Here is a 16,583-nt window from a genome sequence, read left to right as displayed (position 1 = left end):
CTCCAAAAAAACCAAACAATTTATGAGAATTTATTAAATACAAATTGCACTTTACTGCTTACGAAAAACGTTTTTTTCACGTCAGAGAACAATGAAAATGTAATTAAAATAATAATAAACCTGCCTTATAAACAGCATAATTCAACGAAATCAATAGCATAATTAATATAAAGCTACTTAAAATAGAGAAATAAAAATGGTCATGTAGGATGTATTCCCACTCATTTCTAATGTATTATTTATGCAATATATTCCCATAATAACAGAAGTATTAATTTTGAACTGTAATTAATTCCAGTCGCCCCATTTTGGATATAGCAAACTTCAAAAAGGAATTAAATAAACTCATTATTATTAAAATATTAATTCATTATTATTATTCCTATTATTGTTACTGTTCCTCTATAAAATACTGAAAAAAGGCCAGGACGACGAAGGTAAACACAACCTGATTTGTGTTGTGTCAAACATAAAACTGATTTAAAAGAGAGAAAGTCCAAAGGAATCAATAGCTGCTGAGAACAATTGAGAATGTCTGCAACGCGCATGTCAACCGCAATAAGAGACCCAAAAAAGCTTTCAGTCACTCTCAGTTCCTTTTTTATCTTAACAGAAAAAAATATCAATTTTCGTTATCATCGATGTGGCAGAAGATGGTCTGAAAATATTTTTTTACATCAATTTTATTAAATTCATAAAGTCATTGAACTGTAATATTAATTCAAACTCTTCAGACCCGATTAGATCCATTCATCTGTATACCTTTTTTACTTAGCTATGCATAAGCGTTTTATAATCGAAAAATATCCATACTTCCTCATCTTTGTGTCTTAATATTTTTTTTTATTAACTTGTTTATGAATAAGTTTTTAAAGAGCCTTTTTGTCCTAGATAAAAATAGACCAGAAGTAGATGACTTGACGATGACGACGAGAAAAACAAAGGACGGAAAATTTTTTTTTCGGAGCAGTTTTTTTTGTAAAAATAAAATTGTGGTTGTGTCTACTTGTTTTGCTTGATGAAGGATCTTGTAATCGGTACATTGGCTGATTTATATGGATGGCTGGGCATCTGATAAGTGGATTTGACTTGATATTTTGAAATGAGATTGAATAAATTGTGTAATGGATTTAGAACTTTTGAAAATAGTATAAAAATGTGAAGTTTGTTTATGGCAATGGACATGATTGAACTCTAAGGATAATTTTTGAATGATCAGTTCCTCGATTTTACGCTGATTGAATCATTATTCTTGAAGCTTTTGCCCTCATGATCCTTGTTCGAGAGACACAAATGAAGAAGCAGAGGCGTATTCAAGGGGGTTTGGGATTTCGATCTTCAAACTTCCCCTGCCTCATTTGGAAACCCTCTTCCCTTTTGGTCACGCCTCTATGAAGTGCCAATTGGAAACTGCCTACATTTAACGATCATTTGACATCCCCATGGAGGCGAAATGGGACAGTGTTGCATTTGGTATTGGGAATTATCAGAAAGCGACAGGACCAGAAGAAGCCATGATCACAAATGATCTGTACGACCAGACAAGTAAGTAAGTAACGGTGGCAGGACCCATCAACAAATGTATTTGTAATAGATACTTTAAGGATCCCTTGTGGACCGCCCTTAGTTTGTTTTCGATCAGGGTGCTTGAAGTAGCATGTACTAACAAGCACACACCAGTTTGAACAATTAGGCTGAATTTTATATCAACTGCTTTTGACCAAAATCTCAAATTATTCATCATTTCATCAGAGCTTTCACATAAATTCCATACCACAATAAAATGCACTTTGATCATCCACTTCACACAGATGCTAATCCTACTGTTTCATGGGCAAAAGCAAAACGAGAGAGAGAAAAAAGAAAAAAGTAGTTCAGATAGACGAAAGGAAAAGGTAGATGAATTGATGATATAGCAGAGCACGAACTAAATATAAAATGATTTCGAGTACATAAACAGCAATTTTGCCATCCTAAGCACAAAAGTTTCCATTCTACATTCACAAAAAACTTTTTTTTTTCTTTTCTTTCCTCTTTCATGCTTTTCGTCGCTGCTAAAGTCAATCTTCACCTGACACTTCCGCATTTTTCACTGTTTTTTTTTCTGCTTGTTGGTGCTGCTTTTTACACCATATATGAATTCATGAATGGCGTGGTTTTGAGCTAGCATATAAGGGGCTGTTCAGTTGTTATGGTACGCAAAATAATGAATTTTTAGACCTTCTTCCTACCTACCCCTAGTTACAAAATCTCTTTTCGTATAGCTAGTCATTAGCGGCTAATGATAGCCTAACGAGTAGGCAAAAATCATACAAAATATCAATAATTTGTAAGGTTCTTGCCTGTCACAGGTGCCTGTTATGAAACTCTGATCTACACTTTAAAGGAGGATCTGAACCACTAAGGCGCTACCATGTTCTTATGTGAAATTTAGGTTCCAATAGAAGGAATTCTACCTGACTCTGTAGCTGGCTCTGTCGTCTGATATGTACAAATTCTCTGTCCACATGTCTAGCTGACATTCTTTCATTACTGTTCTGCGCAAAGTAGCTTTTGGAGCTCCTGGTTGCCGTTTCCCTTGTAAATTCCATACTGTGTAGCTTGGTTGTGTAGCAAACTTGTGTTTTTCTCCCAGCAACGGCATTTTATCTTGTATTTTTCTTCCGAAGTGTGTGCCCTATCCAGTCATACATCCTCATCTGTCCTTATTTGTCAGCTTGTTGTCTTTACCTTATTCCCGAATCTCGAACCCGTAGCCACTTGGTCGCTACCATAATAATTAAGTATCAATGTACGAAACCATTTAGCCACATCGACTCATTGGTTTAAGCTGCTGCAAATACCCAGACCCACACTTCATTCCCCCTAAGAAGCGACCATAATAAGCAAACGACTCCTAAGAAAGAATTGTAAGTTTCTTTTTTGAAGCTAAGAATTTGAATCACACACATTCATACATCCACCACAAAGTATAGCACCTGCTTTTTATCGCATATTTATCACAGCATATATCATGCATGTTTGGTTGTTTGAAATAAAAAAAAAAGCATATATTCTTTATGATAAACATTTTTAGTTATTACATTATGTTTACAAATTCATTCTGTAACTAGCTTTTGCATATTGGGTCAACCCATAAACCAAATATGAATTCATTGCAAAGTATACGGTTTTATAATGACAAATGCCATTTTATACCCCTTCTACCTAACATATTGTCATCGTTATATTTATTATTAACACAATTTTATGCTTACCACATCATTATAATAACTTGAAAATTGAAACATGGAGCTCAACTTTAAATTGCTATTTTTAATAGTTTAATGATGCAATTTCGAGTAAACTTTTGTTATGATGGATATACTTTTTATGGCGCCATTTTATAAATTTTTTATTGCGATTGGGAAAAATAAACAAAAATTTGAGATTTAAATTAGTCTTTAAATTGTTATGAGGATGTTTATGCTCGTCATTCATGATTTTCAATTTAAATCCGCCTCGCTGTTTTCAGAATTCCTTACTATACTTTTTACATAGCCGTGTTACAGAGTGCATCATGTAGTAATCTAGTAAAACTTGTGGTTTTTGAGCATGTACATACTATACCGTTGGAGGAGGTGATGTACTTTAAAAATTCAATCTCGGCAGGAGCTTAATCTTGCAGATAAAAAGGATTTTTAAAGGAGTTTTGAGTGTTAAATCTGGAGGTTGAAAATTGATGGCTCTTTAAGTTTCAAAACTTATCGCAATAAGCAGTAGAATCGACTCAAGTTAACTTTTCCATACAAGATCCGAGTCGACTTCGAGCTATTGCAATAAGGGAATATTCGGAAACAACGTAATACTTAAAAGCGGAGGACTATTTATGTGATAAATACACAACTCGTGGATATAAAATTCGCCAGCTTCAGAAATGCGATCCGGCTCGAGGAGTAAACCGCAATTTTTACCGTAAAATAGGTTGAAATCAGCCTTCATGGAACTGTCAGGACAACTTTTCGTTAATTTATCGTTAACACAATGACGTAGAATTGCTATAATGCTGTGGTATGTGGTCCATGACATTTTAAAATGCTGCTGGATATAGTTTGGACAACACTGCTATAGCGAATATATTGTGCCCTTCGGGAAACAGAAGTTTGATCACAAAACCACTAATTACCAATATTCCTAACAATGATTATAAGTTATGATAATTCTATAAATAGTAAAACATAAAATTCCTCCATAAAGTCAACAGACATCCACAATGAATTTCAATTTTACTCACCACACATTTTCTGTTATTCACATAAATTTATACAGTAATATTTGCATTGTTGGATACAACTAAATTTCAATATATACCGTGTTACGTACAAGCCAGCAACATATATATATTTTTCCAACAACTCATCAGTGCACTATGACATATTACTTAGGCAACACTGCTAAGATTAATTCACGTCGGACGATACACATATGTGTGTGGGCAGGCCATGCGAAATGGACATACAACAAAAGCCTGTACAATATTGTTTTAGCCTTTAGAAAAACATGTGCAAAAAAATATGTCATGTCTTTCACGCAAGGAATCAAGCTTTTGTACGTGCGAGTGAAAGTTCCACATGTGGTTAATTCAAGCATACAGCACAAAAAAATAACGTTTGCAAGCATTCATGTCGTATTCATATATGTCATATTCCTGGCACTTTAACACTACAAAATATATGTATATTACGTAAACTTTGAAGTTGGATATTTTAATATACTTTAAGGTCTTCATTCAATAATTAAGTCTTCCTATACACTGAATGGGATCTACTGTAATCTGATAAATTTTCATTCAAAAGTTATTTCTTGGAATATTTCAACATATCAAAGCTACATATTATCTTTTATGGCTTTTTTTTTCATCCTTTTTTGATGAACAATCAATGCCAGCAAAAATATGAAACTTTTATTATGTGTCATGACACTCTAATATACACAATAGTTTTCATTTTGATGTTACACTTTCATATCATATACTTTTTTTTTTGAACTTACACAATAGGAAATATTTTGTCAACGCTTTAACTTTCATTCTCATCACCATAATCACGATACCGAAAAATCTATCTTTTGTAACATACAACAGACTGAACATACGAGAGAGTAAAAAACACGTTATTTTCATCCCATACACATACATATGTGTACAGTATAATGAAGTGTATGCTTCAAAAAAATATAAAGCTTTTTGTTATCAAAAATAGAAAGTTGGACGGAATTTTGTTGGTAAATTGGGGTTTTGGACGCATTTGAGATAGCTGAAGCATATGAGCTGATGACTAGGATGTCATTGATACTGTTCTATTGTCCATCCTGTGTCCATGACATATCCTCCCATGTCCATGACAAATCCTTCCATGTCCATGACATTTCCTCCCATGTCCATGACATTTCCTCCCATGTCCATGACATTTCCTCCCATGTCCATGACATTTCCTCCCATGTCCATGACATTTCCTCCCATGTCCATGACATTTCCTCCCATGTCCATGACATTTTCCCATGTTCATGACACATGGATTCGGCTACAGTTTTCTGGTGTATCTTATAATTCGCCCATCATACCCAAGTGGAACAGGTTACGATTACTTGACCCTATTCTTTCTCTTACTCACTGGAACCATACTTCGATGTGATGTTTAGATTACTTTAAAAGACTTTCAATTTGACTCTTTTGCAAACCTTAATCTATGCACTAAGGCTCGCACAGGGTCGATTAATCGCAGCTTGTTCCATTCAAGACGAAATTGGACTGATCCACATCTGTCATATTTTGATACAGCTCAATATAAACTTCAACAACTTCCATAAATCCTAAGAAATCCGAAATATTCCCTTTCACAGCTAGTTTAGCTGTCAAAAAAGTCTTCTCTTTAGCCTCTCAAACTGCATCCCAATCTACACTCAATTCCCAACTGAAACTCTCAAAAAATTCCCTGTCGACATACAAAGAACGCAACAAAAGTATTTGAATGTAAGAGCATGACAGCTCTTCCCTATAATATCAAGGTAATTTATCAAAATGTGTGATTTGTACACGTATGTTTATTATCTGTGCGTTCTCAACTTCAACCGTAATCCACATCCTTCTATGAAATTTTTTGCGAGAGTATATGCACATCAGATAGACGACAATGTAGAGTAAAATAGATATATATTTTAGTTAATAACAATGAGATGAGACGGTTGAAAAGGTATAATAATTGAGGATTACTATTGTACTATCAAGGATGTTGAGTTTCTCTTTTATGGCTCCTTTGTGCTTTTGTGATGATAATAACTATATTCATATTAATAACAATAATGAAGATACATATAGGATGATGTTTAAGGTAAAGACATTTTGCATACATTATGCTTGCTTGATGATCACAATTATACGTAATAGCTTGTTTATCCTGCTTTCTTTCTTTATTAAATGATGTTGACTTGCTCTCAATTTTTTGAATAAATTTATTGCAGCATCAAATGAAGTTGTTTGAAAGGAATCGCAAGTGAGACAAAAATTCTTCAAAAACATCAGCACAAGATTTTTCAAGACCAACGTTAATTACATTTAAACTCCTTAGCCGTCTCAAGGCTTCATCATCTAGGCTCTATATTTAAAAGCAATTAAACACTTATTTAATAAAGGACAAAGGAATTAACGCGTCATAAGACTTTCTCATGGATACAAAATGAGTAATGAACGAGACTTTTTTTTTTTACATTTCAACGCTTACGAGTGCCATAAACAAAATATGCTGCTTACTAATTTTAACGTTTTGCAAATGCTATAAAAAAAAATTTTAATTTTCTATACTTATGCTAAGTCATTCGGCTCGTAAGGATACGAGTAAAATTCACAACATGAAAATAAAATTCTTCATTAAAAATTAATTAATCATTTTAAAGAGAAATCAAAAAGAAAAAACAAGAATTTATGTATGTGTCAGGGTATGTGCCATTTCCTTTCCCGAGGAACACATGAGAATGGCTGCATATTGATGTCATATAACAAATCACACACAGGCAGCCATCCGTGTGGCATCCGAGTGGCAAAATATGACAATTCGCATTTTTTGTCATAAAAATGGGTTAAAACTCGCCGTCACCGATGCCGTCAGAGTAACTTCACGTTTAGCCGGTTATATAGTGATGCAGCAATGCCCTAGCAAAAACACGATGTGCTATTTGGATATTTAAATGTCACATGGACGCAGCTTCTATTTGGAGTTATGAAAAGACCTTTAATGGACCCTTTTTTAAAAAAAGCTGGTCAGGTACAAAAGGCTTGTCAGGAAGACATTGATCGGGAAGTCCTTAAGCAAAAGCATAGCTGGATAGGTCACACGCTTCGAAACCGTAACACTAGAGAAAATGTCGTAAGTGAGTTGGAAACACAAATTTGTTTCACCGCGCTTGGGTGTAATCCACAATGAACAAGACGCCTTGGTGCTCTTAAAGCAACTTGGCGTAGAACAGTAATGCGGGACTGTCAATTAGATGTCAATTCATAGAATTTGTACATACTTTGTGATGTGGTCAGTAATAGAGTCAGATGGAAGGCATTTTGTAGTAACCTTGGCTTCAAATCAGAGCATGGAACCATGCTAAGTAATGGACCCTTTAAAATTCCATATCACAGCCTCTTATATATATGTCACTCGGGACTTTTTTCTGCAAACCTTTAAGCATAAAAAAATATGAGCAACGGGGCAATGAAATGGAAAGAAATGTTAAAAGCAGAGAGGATAGAGTAAAGAAATGTGATATAATTTATTAAAATGTCATGAGCATAGGACACGCAAGCTAATTAAATGTTCATGTTACTTTTTTCATTCAACTAACCCTCCTATTTAAGCCATATACTTACATGTTAGTTTTTCACTATGAAAATATAAAAAATAATGTTTGATGATTGCACAATTTTTCATGTTTTACTTCGAAACAAACTTCATGCTGGCTTTGACAAGTTTTTTTGTTTCAAACAGGCAAGGGAATTAACTTTTTTTATAAGTTAATCAATTTCAGATTAAATCAGGATTATACCCCCACCTCCCCCCTACCCTTAATCTTTTATTACAAGTGATTTTCCATTTTTTTCTTCCTGTTTAAGGAAGTTGTGTTGATGGAGTAAATATTTACAAAACAGAATAAAGTCTTTAAAAAACATAAAATGTTATTGGCAACAAGAAGCTTGAAGCTACAAAAATGACATTCCTTCAACTTGTTCTTTTAAAATATTTTTTAAAAACCAGACACATTTATTTTTTGCAGTTAACAGACACAATTTTAGTAAGAAAAATATTATATCATGTTCTTGGACATGCCTTAGGGATTGGAACTTATTGAAAATACTTGGAAAAGACATTGTTGTATATTTGGAATTTTTATATGGAAAATTGTTTATTTTAGATTTTTAAGTCAAGTTAGACACCCGAGCAGCACAACTTGCTGAACACTGCTTATGAAGTTGCCCTGATGGAACCATGATAGCTGATTTATAATTTAGAGATTTATAATTCAGAGTCTCTAGTCTCTAGTCTCTAGTCTCTAGTCTCTAGTCTCTAGTCTCTAGTCTCTAGTCTCTAGTCTCTAGTCTCTAGTCTCTAGTCTCTAGTCTCTAGTCTCTAGTCTCTAGTCTCTAGTCTCTAGTCTCTAGTCTCTAGTCTCTAGTCTCTAGTCTCTAGTCTCTAGTCTCTAGTCTCTAGTCTCTAGTCTCTCTAGTTTCCATCCATTAAAAACATTCGCTTCTCAATCTAAAGCTCTACCAACCAATTTTTCACCAATTCCTAACTCTCAAGTGTCTTTAAAAAGGAACAGCAACAACATTAACAATTGTATCAAGTGCTGTTCTTGACATCGTACAAGCTCTTTCTTACCAAATAACCTTGTTCAAAATACTCACTCAAAAGCAGCTTAACATTAGGCAAAAAAGCTTATACCTCTACAAATTCAGTATCCAATGAACAGCATAAAACCACATGAAACTTTAATACTGTAACTAAGTAAATCAAATCAAAATTGATTCGATTGCAAATGCAAACAATAAATCATGAGCACTAACTCAAGCATACTTGAGTAAAGACATAAAATCATTGCCTTTATGGTTGGCATCACGTAAACCATCATCCATGTAGCTTATATACAATATTTAGAAAATCTCCGTCTATGCAATTTTTGACTTCTGACTATGCGATATATAATAAATATTTATACACATTTACACATATACAGATATTGAGGTATATCAAGTAGGAATTAGATGAACGATTCAACTTAAACTCGTGTTATAGTAACAAGAAAGTAGAAGTTTTTTGAGGGAAGGGATGGAAAGAGTTGGAGAAGAATCTTATACAAACAATAAGCTCTTGTGTGCGAATAAATGCTCTTAATTCCCATGCGGTTTAATATCTATCCTCATTCTTCCCATACACATTTTTGGATAAAATATACAATAAAATCTCATTCATGTAAAGTATATACAATTTGAATAAAAATAAATATATTGCCATTTAAAAGCTCAACATAACCAGTCAATTTATACATACTATAGATAGATACAAAGAACTTACTTCCACATTATAATATAAGGTTTATTTTCTCACATTCCTACACACACTCAGTGTAGAAAAACCGCACATGATGTCATGCAGAGTCATTTTTGGAAAATCCAATAGAAATAGGAATTTTATTATACATCCTAACACCTACAGCGATTTCTCCGCATCCACAAAAAACGAAAGACTAAATGCATTGTGCAAGGTGAAGGAACTGATCATTGATGAGCAATTTTTCTTGGAAAGTAGGCTGTTGATGGAGACAGTATTGTGCTTGGGATTGGAAATTAGGAGATGAAAGTTTGTAATGGAGCCAACTTAGACAATACTGTCCAAATTGTGTAGCTTGGCAGTTTTTACGAATGCAGTGAACAACATATCCTGTGAGATATCAGCCGTGGCTTACCACCAGCTTGGACAACACTGATCTGATAAAAGTCATGGATCACAATTGATCTGCATGGCCAGCAAACTAAGTAATCATATTAGAAATTGTTAAATTGAAGTTGCAGCCAAAAACAGTTATTTGAGTTAAATACCAAATTGTGAGACAATTTAGTAGGGTTCGACCAAGAATCGCAAGCCTGAATTTCCTATAATTTAGATGCGCAGTCCTGCAATTTTGAACTGTATCTTAAAATTCGTCCAAGGCTACAGACCTGCGTTTTTTGCCAGCAAGCCTCCTATTTTGACCAAATTCTACATTTTAGACAAATCTAGTCACACAAGTTCAAATAGACAGCACAAGTTCCCACCCACAGGAACGAAGAAGTGAAAGAAAAAGTAAAATTTATGATTATTGAGTTCGAAATGCCAAAGAGAGAGATTTGGAAGCAAGTTCATATTTATTTCATCATCAATACATGAAAGCTTTTCGCGTCATCATCAGCAATCTTTTTTACTCCTTAACACTTTTTTTATGATAATATTTCTTCATGCTCTTTGAATTTCAAAAAGTGATTCCAATAAATTATTTCTACATGAATGATTTACTGTCATAAGATTGATGTGAGTGTAAATGAGGTAAATAAATTGTTGAACATAAAAATGAATCGTGGAAAGGACATTTTCATACGACATAGAGTCAATTGGCACTGCTACTTTGGTCACAACTGTCACAAACCAATAACATCTAATCCAGCCTTAAAATGAATACGGCAATACGCATTCAAGTTTATATATCATCATCAACAATAAAAAAAAGTTTATTTAGAATCACAAAACTCTGGCATCAGCACACATGAATGTAGGTATAAAATGTTTTTCATCCGCAAACAATAACAGAATGTGCCAACAATTTCATTTCTATGAAAAAATTTTCTCATGAATACTTCTCCTACAGATATTGCTTTATTAATTCAATGAGTTATGCAAATTGACAAAATCTTATAACACAAATGTTATTTTATTCATTTCACAATAAAGCCAAACTCAAAATAAAAATTGGAATTTAAATAAATTCATTTAAAACTTCTACTGCAAAAACACATAAATTCAATAGTTTAATTAAATTTATAGAAACATTCACAGCGTGAAATATTAAATTGAATATAAATTAAGCTCATATCCTTCTTTTTTCTGTCTAACGAAACGGTTTCACTTGCCCGGGTAGTGAAGTGAAGCTTGTCACTTTTGTCAACTCCTAGTCGAATCATGTCTACTGAAAATTGGAGCTCTGTTCAATAGCAGTGCTGTCCAAATTGTATACCATAAAAGATTCGTATCTTCACGTTATGTACATTTCAAGACTAATGACAATTAATCAATTCACCAAACCTTAGAACTCGAACCTTGAACTACAGTCTATAGTAGAATCCGATACACTATTTTGACGACATTCGTGCTTGAAGCTTACAAAGAGAGACTGTGCATATGATTTGTAAAAAGGACATGTGAAAAATGTTCCCTTATGAATATTGACACCATGATCACTGTGTAATGATTTAGTCCCACTACACCTTCAAGCTACTTCCATTCTCAAAGTTTCAAAGCCTGCTCAAAAGATTGGACAACACTTTTCTATAGGATGCAATTCCAAGACAGAAGCGTATCAAGAACACGGACTTTTGGGGTCAAAATTGACATTTTGAGACAAAAAAGTTTCTTTTAAGTTGCTTTAAGCGCCCAACCAGACACATTATGTACCAAAGACCTTAAAACTGCATCCAACATACAAACTGAGCTTCATAACTAAAACGCTGAAATTTAAAAATAGCTTCAAAAATTAGACATGATCTGTGATACAACAGAGGTCTTTAGCTTGGCAAACGCTCTAACATTTATGTCACTGATGCCATTTTAGCGATTTATGAGAATATTTCTAGACAAAAATTCCTAATCCTATTAAAATTTTAGGATTCTAACTGCATCCATCGCTATATAACTATTCAATGACAAATAAATAACTCGCCCACATTTGAGTTTCAAATAAAAATATTCAAATTTTATGAAGTCATCAAAAGCACATAAATAAAATGCATTGACTACCCGGGCGCAAGCTTTCCATCAATGATGACTGTATATAAAAATTGGTTGAAAGTTCGAAACACGAAAGCAATAAATTTTATTGCACTAAGTCGATTAAGTGAGTAGATATAATACAAACATCAGAAGAAATAAATAATAAATGTAAGTAGGAAGTTGGGTGAGAGAATCTAGTCATATCATATCTTTAAAATCTCATATTCATGTTAAGCAGCTTTGGCATCGTGTGTGCACAAGAACTATAAATCTTTACTTACCTCCCATTTTTTTATTCCAGTTACTTCCACAAAAATAAAACATGAAAAGCGAAAGACTAGCGTATGAAAATAGATCAGTGACTGTACAAATAACTCTTCATCCGGGAATTAATTCTTCTTTTTTTTGTTGCTGCTTCTCTCTCCTTTTAAAAGCATGAAAAAAGCCACAAAAGATTCCACATTCTACAATTGCCATTTATTTTATTGCATTATATGGTTCAAAGAAAAAAAAATTTTTGCTAAAAGAATGCTTCCGTTCCTTTTTTATTTTCAATTCCTTTATTTCTTCGTCTTTATACTTCAGGTTGTTCGTGCTTCCTACAAAAGTGAATAAAAGAAGAAAATTATGTCTCTGAGGGAAGTAAATTTATTTTATATTTTTTTGGACATCTTTTCATGTACATGCAATACAGTCAAATTTTATTGCACATTTTTTTATTTGTGTCGATTCAGGTAAAAATTTTCGAATTTTTCTTTGAGATTTTGGAATTTGTTCTAGATATTTATTTTTTAGGTTATGTTTTCATGTTTACGAGCGAGCTTTTTGGACTAGAAAGTTTATCATCTTAGCAATTTCCTTTTCATCGGTAGACAGCTTTATGGAAAATAGAATTACTGTGTTGGAGTTCGTTCACTTATTTTGTAACAAAAGCATCTTCTTGCTCTTTCTTTTCCGTATGAAATCTTCCACGCGTGAATGGTCCTTTACTAATTACTTATTAACTCCGCTGGCCGTACTGGTCAATTGTGATCCAAGGATATCCTCAAATGGCACCTATATATGACTCTATTACTATATTTTGTCCTAAGAGTAACTATTATCTTTGTGGATGGCAAAAGTCTATTTCCGAAGAATTTCATTGGATGTACAATACGCTATAGTCTTTAATATCCCAAACTGGCTGAAGGTTTCGAAGGATAGAGCTGTGTTCAGATATTCCCTATGTGCGGCAATGTGCCCTCGTGCACCCCAGCCAAGGAAGTAAGTAAGTACACTCTTTTGTATGCCTATTTCCAATTCTAAGTACAATATTGACTCAAGCAACATCCTTCTTCAAAGAGTTCTCTATAAATCCTCGTGATCTTTTACCATCTACAAAGTCAAATTTGAAAACCTTATTTAACTTTTACAGGTCTTCTAATAGCATGCATGGACATATGTCCAGTCCTATTTTTAGAACAGATACAACTCTGAGTTACTTTTACTCTTCTACTTTTGGTTACAAAGATGACTCTGAGGATTGTTACTAACTGTAAGGAGTTCTGATTTACTAACTAAGTCTTAATTAATTCAAAATATTATGTTCAGGATAATCTTATTAGTGTCAATTCTAGTTAAAATTCATAGTTTTTGAGTCATTGACATGATAATATTGATGATTGCATCTAATATTTAAAGCTTTATTAAGTTTAAAGCTATATTTTTAATCAAATTATAAAATGATGTCACTAAGCAAGTATATATCTAAAGATGCCATCACCAAATATTCAATCTACTTAACCATAAACAAGAGATCTCAATAAATGCGATGAAAATATCCGAAGCCAAGTATTCTCAACATGAATCAACAACAAAAAAAAAGTATAAGAAATGAAAATATGGACCACCGTGACTTATTTACTCGTTACATTCATTCAGCAAAGTGCAATAAAAATGACATAAAAACAAGAGAGAAAAGGAGGAGAAAAAAGCGAGTACACAAGTGTAGTAAAATTTAATATCAGATAAATGTCAAGCATGGAAAGAAAATTTGTCTTCCACAGAACTTAATCTTAAGAAAATGGAATTTGGAAGCTGAATTATTTGGCGTCAGAGAATTGACATATAAGTAAGCAAGACAATATTGCATAATCGTACATAATCTTCTTCATACAATATGTAATGCAATTCCAGTACTTTATCGAGTACAATGTTGAGGCCATGACATGAAATTCATCGACAACTTACAATAATGAGAATAAATGTAAGACAAAAGATTTCTCATTTATTGGAGTACAAGCATAAAAATATCTCATGTAAAATTCTATGAAATGGCATCATAGGATGACAAAATTAAGGAAAAAAGTTTCAGCATAAAGCGAAATTGTTTGCGATTTACATTTACGATGTCATGATCCTTGGTACTTATTAACAAAATGTACGATTGTTGTATATATGTTTAAGCTTATATATTTATATAGGGGCGAGGCAGATTTGGGGAATTTTTATAAACTCTGAAGTCAAACTTGAACTTGATGAAAATGGATTGTTTACATTCTCACTTGGAGATTTTGACATGCAAATTTAGCTTAGTTTGACGTTTAAATTGGCATTGACTGCCTTTGTAGCATCAAAAAAGTGTGAGCAAAGCGTTTAAAGTCACAATCTTTCACAAACAATGTATGGAAAGACCAAAAATTGAGAAATTAAATTTGTGTTTTTGTTTGAAAAATGGAAAATTAAGTGGATAAATTTAAATAGTTACAAACCGTTAATATTTGGAAACTTTAAATTGTTCCTCATACAGCACTATTTTGAAATAGAAATCACTTGACCACAAACCTCCTGAATGAAAATGAACAGCTTTCCAACCAGTCTCTTTCCCCCTGCTTATATGTGTATATTCACTTATGCGATGTTCTTATCTAAAGTATGTGGAATTTACTGAGGCGGGCTTTATGAGTCTCACTTGAAAGGCAAATTTTTTCTCATTTATTCATTTTCACAATTTCCCAACCATAATCATCATCAAAGGCATATTTGAATTTTGTATATGTACACATACACAGAGTTCATATTGTACAAAAATGAAAGAGTCTCACTTAAGATTAATTTAAAGGCAAGAAGCGAAAAAGAGAATTAAAAAAAAATTAATGACACAAAACAAGAAGATTCTCGACTATGGAGATTTGAAGTCATGCAAAGTTTTCATAGGATGAAACAAAAAAAAAAGGAAAAACAGAAACAATGTGGGGAAATTAAAAACAAGAGAAAATCTTTTTTGTCACTTCCGTCATTAAATTCATTTCCGTATTCATTAATTATATGTGAATATTGTTGTATACATAGTCATATAACTCATAATCTCACTAGATGTTTTTTTGTATTCTACTTAACACGACATACAGTGTCGAGATTTACTTCGTTCTAATAATGGAAGTATGTAGATTTGTAAACAGACATTTCATTAATTATGTAGCGAACAGAAGAAAGTATTCATTAAATCATGGTCACAAATTTGCATTTTTCCACCACACTAACCTGACGTAAATGTATAATTTTTTAGTTACGAAAGCATTCACATCCTTTGTTGGTATTTTTGAATAAACACAAATAATTTTCTTCTTCTTAAGCTTTTGCTGAGCTTTAACATAAAGTAATGGCATGAGCAAGTTAGAATTATTTTACAGGAAGGAGTAGTTTAACGATTTTTCTAAATTTTAGTTGCAAATTATATGTTTTATGGACATGGTTTGAAAACTGAGCCTTAGAATCAGCAGATCTTTATCATCAGCACACTAATATGGCTTGTGAGACTTCTGATACTATTCTCTAGTGGGATAGCATCTTTCATTCTTAGTAAATTTCAAATCTGACGCGCTACCTCTCAGTCAAGGAAGCATTATTTACATTGGTACTCAAACAGAAACGTGTTCGCTGGGACATCGCTATGTCGCCATACTATTGATAAGACCTGAAGGTCCCCTAGCCGTTTGAACGACTGGTTTCGACCCATTTTTACAGTGAAACATGCTCTGCCGCTCTGGGTTGATTCACTTTTATTGTAATGTCGTGAGCATTGTGCGAATTCTTGTCATATTGGCAACACTATCTGTATAATGATTGAAAAATCGATCTCTGATGAGAATCAAACCTACGTCCTCACAAATGAGTGATACAAATATATGATCCCATGCTTAACCACTCGACCAAATGGTCCTAATCCTCGCACTGTCAAATTCACCTAGATATGACTAAATACCCAGATCCCACTCTACTCATACACAAGCACAACATGTCTGAAATTAAATTCTTTGTATATCAAAAAGCTATTTTTTATGCAATTCAAAGAATAGAACATCCGATAATGGAAACAAATCGTATTAAAACCGCCAAATTCAAACCATCTGATTCCTATCCCTATTTTTTTTCACCCAAATATCATCCATTCTATTGTTTTCGAATTTGAAAAGCTCTTACCGAAAAACACAACAAAGAGTCCCCTGAAATTTAGATTGTGTTAATTTAAATAAACAAACTGATATCATAAACAAAATCTGTTAT

The sequence above is a fragment of the Chironomus tepperi genome, unplaced genomic scaffold (assembly GCF_022539635.2).
Source record: "Chironomus tepperi strain 1889 unplaced genomic scaffold, CSIRO-AGI_Ctep_v1 contig_33, whole genome shotgun sequence".
Taxonomy (NCBI): Eukaryota; Metazoa; Arthropoda; class Insecta; order Diptera; family Chironomidae; genus Chironomus; species Chironomus tepperi.
Note: the sequence above shows the minus strand (reverse complement) of the source record.